At 34.9% G+C, this 14,479-nt stretch overlaps 1 long non-coding RNA gene across 1 annotated transcript; it reads left to right on the top strand.

Annotated features, from left to right (window-relative positions):
- Window positions 1–7,838: 7,838 nt before the first annotated feature.
- Window positions 7,839–9,267, top strand: LOC146169885 (uncharacterized). The gene is made up of 3 exons (XR_014494801.1): window positions 7,839–8,014; window positions 8,584–8,630; window positions 9,212–9,267. It is a non-coding gene; the product is annotated as an uncharacterized LOC146169885 (long non-coding RNA).
- The last annotated feature ends 5,212 nt before the right edge of the window (window positions 9,268–14,479 follow it).

The following is a 14,479-nucleotide window of genomic DNA, read 5'->3' as shown; positions in this document are numbered from 1 at the left end:
ACTTGGTGGGGTCATAACTAGATACGTCCCTAGAAAAAGTGTTTACGATACAACTTAACATGTAGAAACTCGCCCTTTTTTCGCTTAGCCTATGTATTGTAAGAAATATAAGCCGCGGCCGGGATTAAAGTGCTTGGCGCTGGCCGTCTGTTGCCAAGGTCTGCTTTAACCACTACTTAAAACTCTGCAAAAATATACAGAATAAAAAACATATGAAATATAAATCTTGTATATTTATGGGCTCGGGACATTGATAGAAAACCTGCATTATACTTTTAAAATAAGGAAGCATTTTAAGGTTGCCTTAAATAAGCCTTGTTAAATTATACGAACTCTAACTCTAACTCTAACTCAAAAATGTGCGCACATTGTGAAAAAAGTGCGCACATTTTTGAAGGCAGTTTAAATGTGCGCACATTTTTTGCACATTGTGCAAAATAACGCCACGTCCCCTGTTACTTGGAGGCGTGCTACTTTTTATTAAATCAGTTAAAATAACGCGTCAAATGCATATCTCATCAAAGCAAGTATTTTTGTGATATACCATAATCCAGGTGTAATTTTATGAACTTTCCATAATACTTTGAAGTTTTTCAAAATCTATGTTACCCGCAAATCAATTTTCTAAACTAATTTTTTAACTATAACTAAACTACCAAGATTATAAGCACACTGCAATTGTTTCTAAACTTACACAAAAGTGGAAAGGTAGATTAACCATACGCTTGAAACCCATAAAATATCATTGTAAATACAATATTGTTTTTTTTTAGTGATAGTATTAGTCTTGGCAGCTGTTTCGAAAATATATTAGGCAAATAGTACAAAGCACCAATTTCAGGTTTCATTTATCAAATCTACTATTAAAAGCCTTCTGTTCTATAATGAGGTATTTCAAAGGGGTACAATTTTGACGACTTTGACCGGTTCGAGGAATTTAGGACGTCTTAAAAGGTTGCGGAGCACTGGTGTAGGGGAATCCCCCTAAACTACCCCGCTAGCTCATCAGTGTTGTTTAATATTTTTATCGTTGTTAACACTAATTTGGCCTGAAAGTCGTGTTATGCAAATAAGAATTGACATGCATCTGTTACCCCAAAGTGAGATTATTTCGTATAAAACGCCACATAAAAATACACTGTACGGCTTTTTAATACCACGCAAAAAAAGAATTATACAAGAAATAAGCTTATCTATAGCAGAATATAAGAGACTACTCAAATAGGCCCAATCACAGTATACCTTGAGAACATTTATCCTTAATCTGCGCGCATCGTATGGATAGACTTGCGTCGAAAACGTTTTTGTTGTTTTAGTAAGTTTCAATATCTTGCTTTTTTTGTCATATTTTTATAATTTGCTTTTTATGCCATATATGTCTTTATAAAAACCATGTGAATTTACTCGACCTTTTTGGCGTTGAGATTCATTTTTAAGGTATCATTTCTGTGCATAGTGCACCTAAGTACCTTGTTTATTTGCCTTTAGTATGGAAAAAGCGTTCAAAAAGCTTAAAACTAAATAGATATATTTTAGGTTAAAAAGTTCTCAGCCGATTGCTGTCCAATTGCTTAACTTTGAGCTAACAATAGTTCCAACATATTCTTTCCGTGCCACTTAGGATTCCACAACGTCGTTAAAGTCATTAGAAGGGGAATAGCTATATGTAAAGGGCCAGATTATTTGTGTGGTTAGTTGTGGATTGTGAGACTGCGTGGTTACTCGAAGTGTGCTTCCGCTTAAGTCGGTTGACCTTACGGCAGCCTTTTTTCTTTGGCTAAAACTAAAATGTCTGAAAAAGTTAACCCTTGAGAAACAATTACACTCATTGTCACAATAAATCAATAGCGGTCTTTCCGCCATTTCACAAGCATAATAAAGAAAATAAAGCGTTTGTTTAAGATTGCTATAAAAACTCGTTCGATTAGTATCAAATCGTGTCATACAGTCTACTAGATTCATGAAGGCATATAGGTTGCTATTGATTGGAATATAGTTTAAATAGTTGTAGTTAATTAATTATGTTACAAGCGATTATAGATATATTACCGCTAGTAATAGTAGTCAGAGTTTTTTTCTATTAGGTCAACCATAAATAAACAAAATATCGTTAAATAATATTTCGTTGGAAACCAGTGCAGAAATACAGAAGCATCACTTTGCTATAAAATGGTTGGTCGTAAAAAGCCGTTTGGAGAAATCAGGAGCATACTAGATGTAGCTTTACAATAAAACCTGTGGTCGGTTAACCACTTAAAAGCAACACATTACGGTATATTTGCAAAAATAAGTTAGAAGTGTAGCTTAATAAGTCTGCTACAGCAAAAACAAGCTTTTTAATGCGTTCGGTTGGCTTTATCTTAATGCTTTCCGTCCTGTGCAGCAAATCAAGATGGAGCCTGTTAGCCATTGCCTTAATTAAACACTTTAAAGTTCTTTTACAGGGCAATAACGGTCTGATATTTACAATAAGGGCTGCGGAGTCGGACTTGGAACTCGGGACTCGAATAACACGAGTTCGGTATGCGACGTGCGCATGCGCAGTACTAACTTTTAAAAGTCATAAGGGTCATACTAAGGTGGCATAACATGGGGTGAAATATATTTTTACGCATGTGTTGTGTGCTGATAATAATATGACACCCTTATGAGTGGATTGCTGAATATCCGCCTTAATTCAAATTGCGTGAATTAGTGAAACACGGGCTGTAGAGTCTGAGATTTGAGACTCGACAAAATCGCACATTTAGCCGGAGTCTAACTAGGGTTCCTATTTTTGACTGGAGTCAGACCCGAGTTATTTATAACCGACTATACAATGCACCTCAATAACTTCGTCGCAATGCTTTTTCCCCGCAGCGACCTTTGTAGTTAATCATGAAGCTCACTGTAGCATTTGCACTCTTCTTCTGTGTCCTACTCCTCATCAATCCTGAGGAGGGAGAAGCGAAGAGCAGAAGACGCCGACGCCGAAGGAGAAGAAGGGCCAAGAGCAGTGGGGGAGGGGAGGAACATGCGGAACCGGCAGAACCAGCGGAACCATCGGAACCTGGCGAAGGGTAGGTGTTCCTGGGCCTGAGTTTGCTAACGTTATGGCGGCCCCGGTCGATTATTAAGACAAAGAAAATATTAAGTTCTTTATTCGTAGTAAGTGAATCAAAGCCCATATATGAGCATTTTGAACGTTTAGAATATATCTATATTTATTTTTTAGCCCATCGGAAGCTGCTTTTTGACCGACGACTACGTTGTTCGAAACGTTTGAAATGATACTTATACTTTTTTATGGGCTTTGATATTCTTACTACGTTTAACCACAACCTCCAAACGTTGTGCTACACAGTTGTTAACACTTTGCAATAAGGGGTATCTAGTTTTTAGTTTTTTTTTTATTTGGACATTATCTTAATCGACTGCCATCGTATGACGTCAGCGTGTATTCTTGAAACACACAATTCTTTGCAAACTAGCAAATTATTACAGCAACAGAATAAAAATAATAAGTTTTTTTTAGAAACGATGTCTTCAGAGTGCTCGAGCAGGAAGATTTTGGTGAGATATTGTTTATTTTTTTTCTCTTTACTAGCTCATATAGCTATACCGATGTATGATTGAAATATGCTTATCTTACGTTTGAAATAAAATTAAAAATAGTTAAAACCATATTTTACAGATATGATGGATTAGCTGGACCCATGGTGAAAGCAACATCGGAACTGGCCCCTTGGCCGTTTTCAAACAGAATAAAATACATTGGCTTATTTAAAGTTGTGTTCTTATTATTTACTAACATGCAGATTTATGTTGTTCTGTTTTAAGGCGTTGTCCGACTTTTACGAGTTTAGCATGATACACAGATATAATGACATCCTCCAGTAGCCAGTATTTTGAAGAGCCCTGATAATCCTTTTACAAAGAAACAATTCACAAATATAGGTATGAAATAAAATTTTACAATGAGAAGCAGCAGCTTAAGTGTATAAATAGATTAAAAATGTATTTACTATTAAAACAAAATCATTTCTGACTTGTCGGTAAAATGTGTTATAATATTGCCTAAGCAGAAATAAAACGATTTTTTGACACAATCGAATAAAACGATTTTTTGACACAATCGATTAACAAAAAAATGATTCTTTTTGCTATGAGCTGAACCCACCAATAAATAGAATCAACAAAAACGCAATTACTTTGTCGGGTTTAATATTTCTTTCCTTGGTTTAGTTTTGCCCCCGAATTTTTTTTACGACCTTCTTTATAAAATCAAGTTGTTACATATCCCGGCATTCAGAAAAACAAACCATTTCCGTTGATCAAATCTCACTCAAGATTTTTAGGAGTAAAGATAATATTTGATCTTTTGCGATCCCTTAAAGATTTATAAACATCATAAGATTTTGAGAAACTAAATTGTAGCAAAGTATAACATAGTTTTTATTAGAAAATTATCTGTTACTCAAAAATTTGAAAAATAAGCTCCGTTGAAGTAGTTTAACCAACTTGCGCTAAACAATACAATTTTATGTAAAAAATGCAGTGGTCTTTACAAAACTGTGAATCAATACCTTTCGCTCTCTGGTAGAAAAGAATTGCCAGAAAACACTTCGTTCTCCACATTTTGAAAAGTCATAAAAATTCGTCAAAAAACGGTTTTATGAGAACAAACGTTTTAGCTTTTCATATAAGACTCCCTTGTTTTAATTTTATGCGATACCAAAATATAAAGGTATTTCAGCAAAACAACTTGCACAAATCATTCATGACCCTCCGTCCAGAAAGCGGTATATAATATAGAAATCAAATATCAACCAATTCAAAGTTATAACAATGTTCACAAGAAAACGTTATAAAATAAAACCCATTTTTCATTAAATTGATATATAAGTCATACAATAATATAAAATTGACATTGAAATTTTTTTAGAAATAACAAAAAAACCTTGCCCAGCACGATTATTTTACCCTTAGCAAAATCGACTGCCCGCCCATGTATAATTATCCAACCAAACCTAATATGATGTTCGTGGCTAGGGATAATAATTATATTGAAGTATCCGATTATTCCATCTTACCGAAATATAAAAACTTCATCCGCGAATAAAAGGTTGACAACCAAAGAAAACTTAACCTATTTATGCTTAATCAATTTTGGGCTATTAACTTTGAATCGTGATATTTTCTGTTGAAAATAGACGGGTCTTGAATAGCGAAGTCAAGCTTTGTACTTTCTTAGTCGACTCAGTTATGTCAGATATCTAAGGGGCAATAAGTGACTGGTTTGTTTTGGGGGAGATTACCTCAATTATCCATGTTTTTTTTGTAAATGCAGTTACTTTAACAAGTTCTTTTGTGAGGTGAAAAGTGGTTGATAAGTTTACTCACTCAGGGCTGCGGAGTCGAAATCCGAAATGGAGACTCGGGTAAGACCACGTTTGACTGCCCGAGTCCCTAGTCCGACCTGCGCATGAATTAGCAAGTTTGAAACCTATAAGGCCGCATTTTGTAAATTTTAAAGTCACCTTAGCATATGGATAAATATTTTCCAACCGTGTATTGTGAGTAGATGAACTATATATCACCCCTTTGAGTGATTGCCGTACAGTCTCATTTACACGGTTTGAGTTAAGCAAATAAGTGAAATACATGCTGTAGAGTCGGAGCCGGACTCGGGACTTGATGGCTTTGGAAAACTGGACAGAGCTGGACTCCTGAGTCGGACTGGAGTTTTTTTTAGACTCGGATTGTTTTAAACCGGCTCCGCAGCCCTGATATAAGTTGCTACAAAATGTTTTTTTTTTGGGGGGGGGGCATTTTGACACTTATACTGTGCTTGGTTAATCTTTGCCAAACCACGCTTTCACTTTAGTTAATAACAAAGTGATATTTGAATCGACAAGGAGCTGTTAGGCCGTGGAGCTTTCTAGAAATAACTTCTGTTCCGTACAGCAGATTATAGATAAAGGTTATAGCGGCCGTCCGAAGATAAAAAAATAAATTATTTACCTACATTCACCAAGTTACGTAGTCATCCTAATTTTAGTATATTTATTGAAAAGGTTTACATTGGCTATTTTATTCTGTGAGCATCACACGAGTTTCTTAGACATACCTTCGCGGTTTATAGTTCTGTCGATTGTAGATTAATCCAGTCACCCTAATCAGAACTGGTAAAATACAGGTCAATTTAGGTGCGTTGATAGGGCAAACCTCCCTTCACAAACATTGCATAGTTCAGCTGTGCTACTGATGCGCTGAACGTACGGTTTAGGCATCAGAAGCCATTGTTTGTTTCCTGGGAATCGAACTGCTGTTTTGTCCGGAAATTAACCTATGGAGGGCACAATTGGGTCACCAATTGGAAAGTTATTCAATACGAGCTTAACAAAGGTCAATATATGGATTTTTATAATTTACTAATTGGAAATATCAATAGTTTTAAAAATGAAAATTTTAGGGCATTTTTCTTTTTTTTTTATTTGAAGCACAATGAGTATGAGAAAGTTTATCAATTAAGAGTTGCCTATTTGGAATTTATTGAAGAATCCAAGCAACCTCTGCGAACTTTACGAATCAATACGCTTTTAGACCATATAGATATTGAGAGGCAAAACTCTCTTGTTAATCTAAGGAGCGCTTTCCTGTAGGGGTTATTTTGGTTCCAAAGGGGTTCGACCGGACCCTTCAACCCCGCGACACTCGGCGTGACGTATCGGTCACCCCTAATGGGTTGAATTGCCTATTGTTTCGTCACAGAGCGCTATCGGCAGAGCACATCCGGTAAAAATGCGACAACAAAAGGAAAGTTTTCAACCCGCGCGTATAAAGTGAGCTGCAGTCGAACAGGGAATTATGTTTTCGATCTCCTTCGAAAACTGCAGATAAGGAGGTTTTTGAGCAGTGGTTGTTGATTCTCGATTTTTATTGTTTTTTTTTGCTTATTCCGCTGTGTTTTATATATTGATATTTTTGGCATCTAAATAAACGGCGCTCTTTTACTTATGTACGTAAAAATTAATAAAAAAACTTTCTTCAAATGCCGCATATTGTTTGGGTTAGGGTGCGGGTTAGCGTTTGGTTAAGGGGGAGTCAATTATTATTAATAATAAACATAATATTACTTGACCCACCCTCACCCAAACGCTAACCCGCACCCTAACCCAAACAATATGCGTTGTGGTATGCGGTATTATTTTGTTTTGTTTTTTGCATAACTTTTCACGTACATAAGTAAAAGAGCGCCAAATAAACTAACTTCTTTCTTAGTCCAAACTTAAATTAGATTTTAGGAAGCAAAATTTATAGGTAATCAATTGTATTACTGGCCTTTACGCCGAAATCGTTGAAAAAATTTACTAAGTATCTAAAAAAACAAATTTAGGTTGTTTTTGTAAAATTAGCATCGTATAATCAATACGCTACTAAAAAAACGCCTTTAAGCCAAAAGCAGATTCTTAATGTGTGTAATTTGTAAATATCTTCGATAATTTTAACCCTTTATGTTAAAAAACACCTGTATGTGTGTGAGTGCGTTGAGCGGTGCTGCAAATTATTTTTTTACATATAGGTTGATAAGGTTACGCTCTATACCTTATCACTTCAAGGTTTGCAAATCTGTGGTGAGTTGGTCAGACGATTCAGACCTCAATAGTGGCCTTGTTGAAATAAATGTTTGCCTATTTTTCATTCTCAAGCATAATCTTAAACCTCTCTATATTTTGTATAGGGTTTTCAATATTTAGCAATACCACGTAAAAGTTTTTTTTAGTTCTGAGTATTAATTTTATTCTTTAAAAACACAAGGAGTCAAAAACAGTTGTGTCTATTTGTTTTCAGTTCAGTAATAAACTATCAAGATGCGACCAGCGATTGCCCTCGCCCTGTTCTGCTGCCTTTTCCTGGCCACCTTTCATCAAACAGATGCCTTATTCCATCCCGTTGCACGTGGTGTGGCACGTGGTGTGGCACGTGGTGTGGCACGTGGTGTGGCTCGTCACGTTGCTCGACGTCCCTTCTAGTAAGTTGTTCTGCTTTTAAGGATAAAATTAGAGCGTCGCGTACGATAGAAGAAATCAGGTAGGGGTTAAAGCAGGGGTAGGCAACTTACGGCCCGCCGGCCAAAGCCGGAAAGCCAGAATATGTCATCCGCCATTTCCTTTAGGAAATTGGTAAGAGGTCATTTCTCATATCTGTTTGACTGTTTTAACTCAATATACTTTCGTGGGAGAGGGCGTTTCGCAAGGTTCGTAAATTCAGCACTTGATAAGATAAAAAGAACTTTCTCTTCTATCTTTAAAACTTTTTTGTTCGGCCTGTAGGCTAACTTTGATGAGGGATATAAACGACATCCAGAAAACACAATTATGGTGTTGTTACTTTTCTAAATTTCATTGGGGGGACTAACGTTTTTGGATGGATGTCTATGTAAAAAACTGTCAGAAAACCAACATTGTGCATATACTGCCGGGCATTAGTAATGTCAAAAGAGTATATATTTGTATACTATATACGCCCTGTATAACTATTAACTTGGACTGCTGTAGGCTACTCTTTTGTCTATATATAAATAAACCTATTTTTTTTTAGTGGGGATGAGATTGCTTCAATGACCGCGATGGACCTCGCCAGAGCTGGTAAGAACTGAACTTTGTGTACTTCATTTAAATGTTTAGCTAAAAATCAAAACATATTAAATTGCGCGAATTATTCTACTTATATCTTACAACAAAGTAATAAGAAATAAGGTCAGCGTTCTCGCCCTGTTAAATGAAAACAGATATTTCCCAAACGTTTAAAATGTTAAATACTTCTATATATAGGCTTTCTTATTCTTACAACGCCTAAATAAATAAAACCTTCCAACATTATTTCCCAGAGAAACAAGGTTATATTTATTCTTTAGGTCTGTAGGCTTTTCTTAAACCAAAACCAAATAAATCCAGTCATAAAAAACAATAATCTAAAAATAGGTCCTTTATAAAGAAATATAATACAAAATAGCTTAAAAAATAGTTTAACATCTTGCCTCTATACAATTATAAAGGTAGAAACGTTAAAAAACTAAACAATTAACAGAAGACCTAAACTTTAATAATATTATGCCTGATAGTAACCATGTTTAAAATATTTACAATTCTGAATCAGAAACCTATTTAAACACAAACAGGATCACCTGTTAAAAACCTAAAGTTTACTATATTTTTATTATTTTTAGACCTCAACGATGTTGATTTGAGAGACATCATGGATATGCTAAGGAACCAAGCCTAGGTGCAATTAGAAGTTGTGGACGGGATGATCAAAACAGCTGTCGAAACCGTTTACAACGATCATGAATAAACATAAAACCTTAAAATATTCTGCTGTTTTTTGTTTTTGTTTTTCGTAAGAAAGTAAGGTTTGGGGATGTAGAGATCAAAAATGGACTTTTTTCTGAAGATCACAAATGGACTTTTAAAATCAAAATGGAGTTTAAAAACAAAATTAGGGATGTCCAGTTTTTTGCAATACCGATACCCTATATTTTGGAAAAAATAGATCGAGATCCGATCCGTTGAAAATATGTCATATTATAGTCAGTGGAGCAACATTGTTAATATTTATGGTTCCAAGGTATTTTTTTCGGGTAACTAGGCGTAAATTTACTTTAGGGTGCTTTTAGCTTACGTCACTTGAATTACGTCAAAGTTTGTAATACGTGGAAGGAACAAGTGGTTAGTGGGTTGTGTAAGTGTATAATGAGGCGCACCTATATGTGTGTAAACATGTTAGCGTGCATATATAACATCCAGTAACACATCTACATATGATTGACATCGCAGTTAGTTTAGTGAAGCGTACTCCAGTTGTTATTTTCCTATATTTACTTTTCAGTGCAGAATAGCTGCACTTAATCGCAAATCGTGGCTGAAATTTCGAATCGCCACCGATACTGCCATAGTTTTGGACGACTTCCGATATTACCACTTGACATCAAGTATCGGCTACGATACGATAGGTGATCCCTAATTTAAAGGTAGTTCAAATGTAAGAGAGAGAGAGAAATGTCTAATTCATGTCATAAAAAAACAAAAAAGGTAAATTCAACAATATTTTAACTTTATATTAACATATTTCCATTAATTTGCCAGAAAATCTGGTTAAAACCTTTTTTTTTTTAAACTTATTACTTATGATAAAACATAAAATGCCTAAATGAATATCATGCAAGATTTTTAGATTTTGTGTCAAATTACGCATTTTGTCAATATTTGAAGTAAAAGTGAAACAATTCTCCAGTTTTGCGATGATGAAAACAAACCATTTTTTCATTGCACTTGTCCGCAGAAACGATGCCATTGTTTATATTTGTGAGCAAAGTGGTGTGGCTAGTGGCACGATTGAGTCAGACATTACACAACAAGGCAAACCAGAACTTCCTTTTTGGCTCAAATCGTCAAATCACGATCCAGGCGCTTCAAAGCATTTCTACGTTAAATTGTAAACTTCCACTTTTCGCCAAGTCATTTGATAGTGATCGCCGTAGAGTTATGACTGGTCGGAGTTAGGTTTATTCAGCAGTGTAACGAAAGCTGAGGTTTAATAATGAAATGTAATACTGCCTTAAGTATTACTCGAGTTAATCTTGATGGATAGCAGTCTTTGTCTTGTTTAAAAACTGTGTGGCACTTTTGACAAATTGTATTTAATGTTGACATGCTTTGGCACAACCATGCTTAATCAGTTCAGAGAAAGAATTAAAACAAACTTGCTTGTTTTCGCTGTTTTTGTTCCTACTCTGGCCTAATGAAGCACGGTTGTGTTTGTCAAAATGGCATTATAGAAAAAACTAGGCATGATATGCAGCTTCTTCAGACGCTTAACTTAACAAAGGTTTAGCGATTTATTAGTCAGTATATCGTTTTAAGAAAACAAAGTTTTATACGTTCTAGAAATGGCCCCGATGGAGTATTGTTGATTGCGGATACTTTCTGAGTTTTTCCAGGTTTAACTAAACCTGTGAAAAACAAGATGACAGCCAATACCAATGATTTTAGGTTTTATAAATTTTTAAGCCATATTCAGAGTATAGTAGAAGTTTTAGGTCATTCAAATTGCGGATATTATAAGATAGAAACGATAAAGTTGCAATTATTAATGTCTACATGGATTATCTTACAATACTTAAAAAGTTGCCATTTTTTTTTTAATTTATAAACGGTCAGTCTAAATCAGTGATTCTCAACCGCGGCTCTCAGAGCGGCATGCGGCTCTCAACTGTACATTTTGCGGCTCTCACTAACGGAGTGAAAAAATAGTTAGCAGTAGCAGAATTGCAACAAAGGAAGTAAGAGAAACCAAAAGTGAATGAATTTGATCAGCAAGGATCCCGAGTACGAAGTACTAATGTTCCTGGGCTACTTCCGTCCGGCTCTTTAAAATAATTTTGTGGTTTGTGACGTCATAATATATTTAGTCTTGATCGACAAGCTATGGCAATAAGAAATACTTGCTTCAACAGTGCTAATTAGTTAGCCTAGGCTAGCGTAATGTATTTTTGTTGTTTTCATGATGCTTTCTTAATGTTTTTTAATTATATGCCTACTGTTGTTTTTTATGCGGCTCCTTGCAAACTTTATAGGTTTGAAATGCGGCTCTGGCTCTAAAAAAGGTTGAGAATCACTGGTCTAAATGAAGACCTGATTTTAAAAAGTACTTAAGTCACAAAACATTACTTTTTAGATAATCAACTTTAAATATTTGTAAAGCTGGTAATAATCTTGTTTTTAACAAGATTGATTCGATATATCATTCGATTGGTGATTCATACTTACAAAAGAAAACTTACTAATGCTGACCTAGAAATAATTTTGTCAATGGGCTTAAGTATTTACTGATATTGCTTTTTCACTCAAGTTAAGGCATTAGGTGGCATACAGTGGTAATATAGATTATTACAGTAAATTTTCAGACAATTTTTGCACGGAGGCGTACACTAACAACAATACAACTCCTTTCTCACGACATTTCAATTTTTTTTACAAAATGTGAGTAAATTAGCTTTTCATGTCTTCAAAATCTAAACGTTAGTGGTTAAATATTTCTAACACTGTAAAAAGTCATAAACTTATAATAGTTTCAGGTCGTTCTGTTTCCGTAATTAAATTAAATTCGTCAACAATTATAGATCGTATATCTTTCGCATATACGCTTATAATACCTTTTGCGGTAAATGCCAGCAATACAGTAACGAATAAGTGAGGTTATTTAAAGTGCGGCGTAAGGCAACGGTGTTGACTTGAGTCATAAACAACCCACGAGAAAATTAAGGAATAACATCAAGTCATCAGGGTTCGACAACGAAAGAAACGGGTTCAATCTTTAGATCTCTATAGTTACAAAATAAGATATGCGCGTGTGGTTATTTACTAGCGGTTTAATTATAACGCACACAGCTCTTGGTAAAGGGTAAACGCGTCCCTAAACTGGCTTCCGGGGCATAAGCAGCTGCTGAACGCTTGGTATTAATAAAGAAACGCCTGGTATTAATAAAAATATTTATGTCTCGACCCCTTTACGATGCGTTGGGTCGATGTGGGGACAATACCGAGATAAGATTGTGAAGTCCGTGATTCAAGAAAGGCAATTTCGTTCCTATTTGCTTATGACCGCCGATGTATTGTTGTAAAGCTTTCTTTAGCGAATTTTCCCCACTCTCTTATTGAATTTCCTAATATAATAAGCTCATTTAAAGTGGTTATGTAACTGGTGAAAATCAGTCATTCCTGCAATCCGTTCAATTGTAAAACCATAGTTTTGTTATATCCCTTGGTCTATTCTAAGACCCCCCCAAAAAAACCTTTACCGTAATAGCTAATGGATTTAAAACAATAAAACTGAACCAACTTTGCCGAAACTTTTTTACCCTTAAACCAAAGTTTTAATTTTGGTTTCTCTTTGGCCAAGTTAAAATTGTGGTGGAAAGCTAAAAACAATTTCAAAACGTGTTTTTGTGTAAGTAATGAGTTTGGGATTTTTTAAATACGTCGACACACTCTTTAAAAAAATCCATGAACTATTAAAGTGGCCACTGGTTTTCACTGTCTTCACAATGTGACCAGCAAGTTAAACAAATGTGGTAGAATGTGCGAACCAATTTTACGGTGGGCAGTCGAAAATTTACTGTGCGCAGTCGAATAAACTGGCCAAAAATTTGCCGATTTTTTAAACATTTTTTTTGCAAAGCTGTATGGTTTGTCATTTTTTTATATGCCGCGAAAAATGCAGGGTAAAAAAGATCAGTTAAATTTTCAGTCGGCTTCACTATATTTGACTAAAAAAAATTGTCTCATATCCGTATCAACAACCTAGCCATTACAATGCTATCTCGGTGCAATCATTCCTTTGTGATTGCCCTCACGTCATCCAGAGTCGATCTGAAAGGACTGATTTGAGAGTGCATTGACTCATTCCCTGTTTGTTTACGCTTGTTTCCTGGCAATTTCTATGCCGTCCCAGACTTGGTGCGTTTGACTAAAATATCTGCCGTCCCTGTGTTATATGTGCTTAGTTGCCCGCTCGGTATTATTGGCGCAGATTATTTGTTCACGCTGGACATTGTCAACGCTGGCAATAATAAAGACAAGCGCTTATTTTCTATGAGTGGGAATAAAGATATCGTTAAAAAACTATTAGTAAAGAGTAAAAGGAATAAATGGATTATTTTAATATATTTATTTTATTAAAATAACCACTAAATGTCTGACTTTTGATTAAGACACCATAAGTCTAAAAGAATATTGGATTATTTAGCAGTAGTTTATCATGTATTTGGTCAGTGTTGTTGTCTAAAATGTAGTGTAAAGAGGAAGCCTATAGTAACGTAACACCAAATGCAGTCATTCTTCGGGAAGTTTAGCATCAATAAAAATTTTAAGCTAATTGTAATTGTTGGCAATAGTCTTAATAAGTTCTCATTTTCAACCTCTTTAAAGTTTTTAACTTCTTTAAAATTGGAAAGAGGCAATTTTTTTTCAATATTTTTCCTAAAATATGCAATATCTAATTTTTTTATTGTTCTATATAATGTAGCGTAAGCAAGTAATATTACAAATAAAGATGCAATTAGCTTTATTATTGGTGAAGTTGCAGCAAATGATAATAACAAGCTTTTTTAAATGTTTGCAATGGTCTCCATAAGCTTGACGCATATTTTACGTTTTTTAATTTGTGCAATTGGGAATAGAGACAGGGCGTTGATAATAATGCCAGAAAATCACGAAAAACTTAATCACACTGTAAATGGACGATAAAGTACAACGTTAAATACTTTTTAGTTCAGATACAATGTTGCAACATATAGATTTAATTGTTTTCCATTAATGGTTGCGCAGTGCTTATTATCATGGTTTTCTTGACGCAAAATCGCATGAACCTGTTTTGCATCCTTCAGATTGAAGCAATTTTAAAATCGAGCACGTTGTTTTTCTAAACTAAAACTGAC

This window comes from Ascidiella aspersa, chromosome 1 (assembly GCF_963924565.1).
Source record: "Ascidiella aspersa chromosome 1, kaAscAspe10.2, whole genome shotgun sequence".
Classification (NCBI taxonomy): domain Eukaryota; kingdom Metazoa; phylum Chordata; class Ascidiacea; order Phlebobranchia; family Ascidiidae; genus Ascidiella; species Ascidiella aspersa.
The sequence above is the reverse complement of the archived record's forward strand: the minus strand, read 5'-3'. Positions and strand labels throughout refer to the sequence as shown.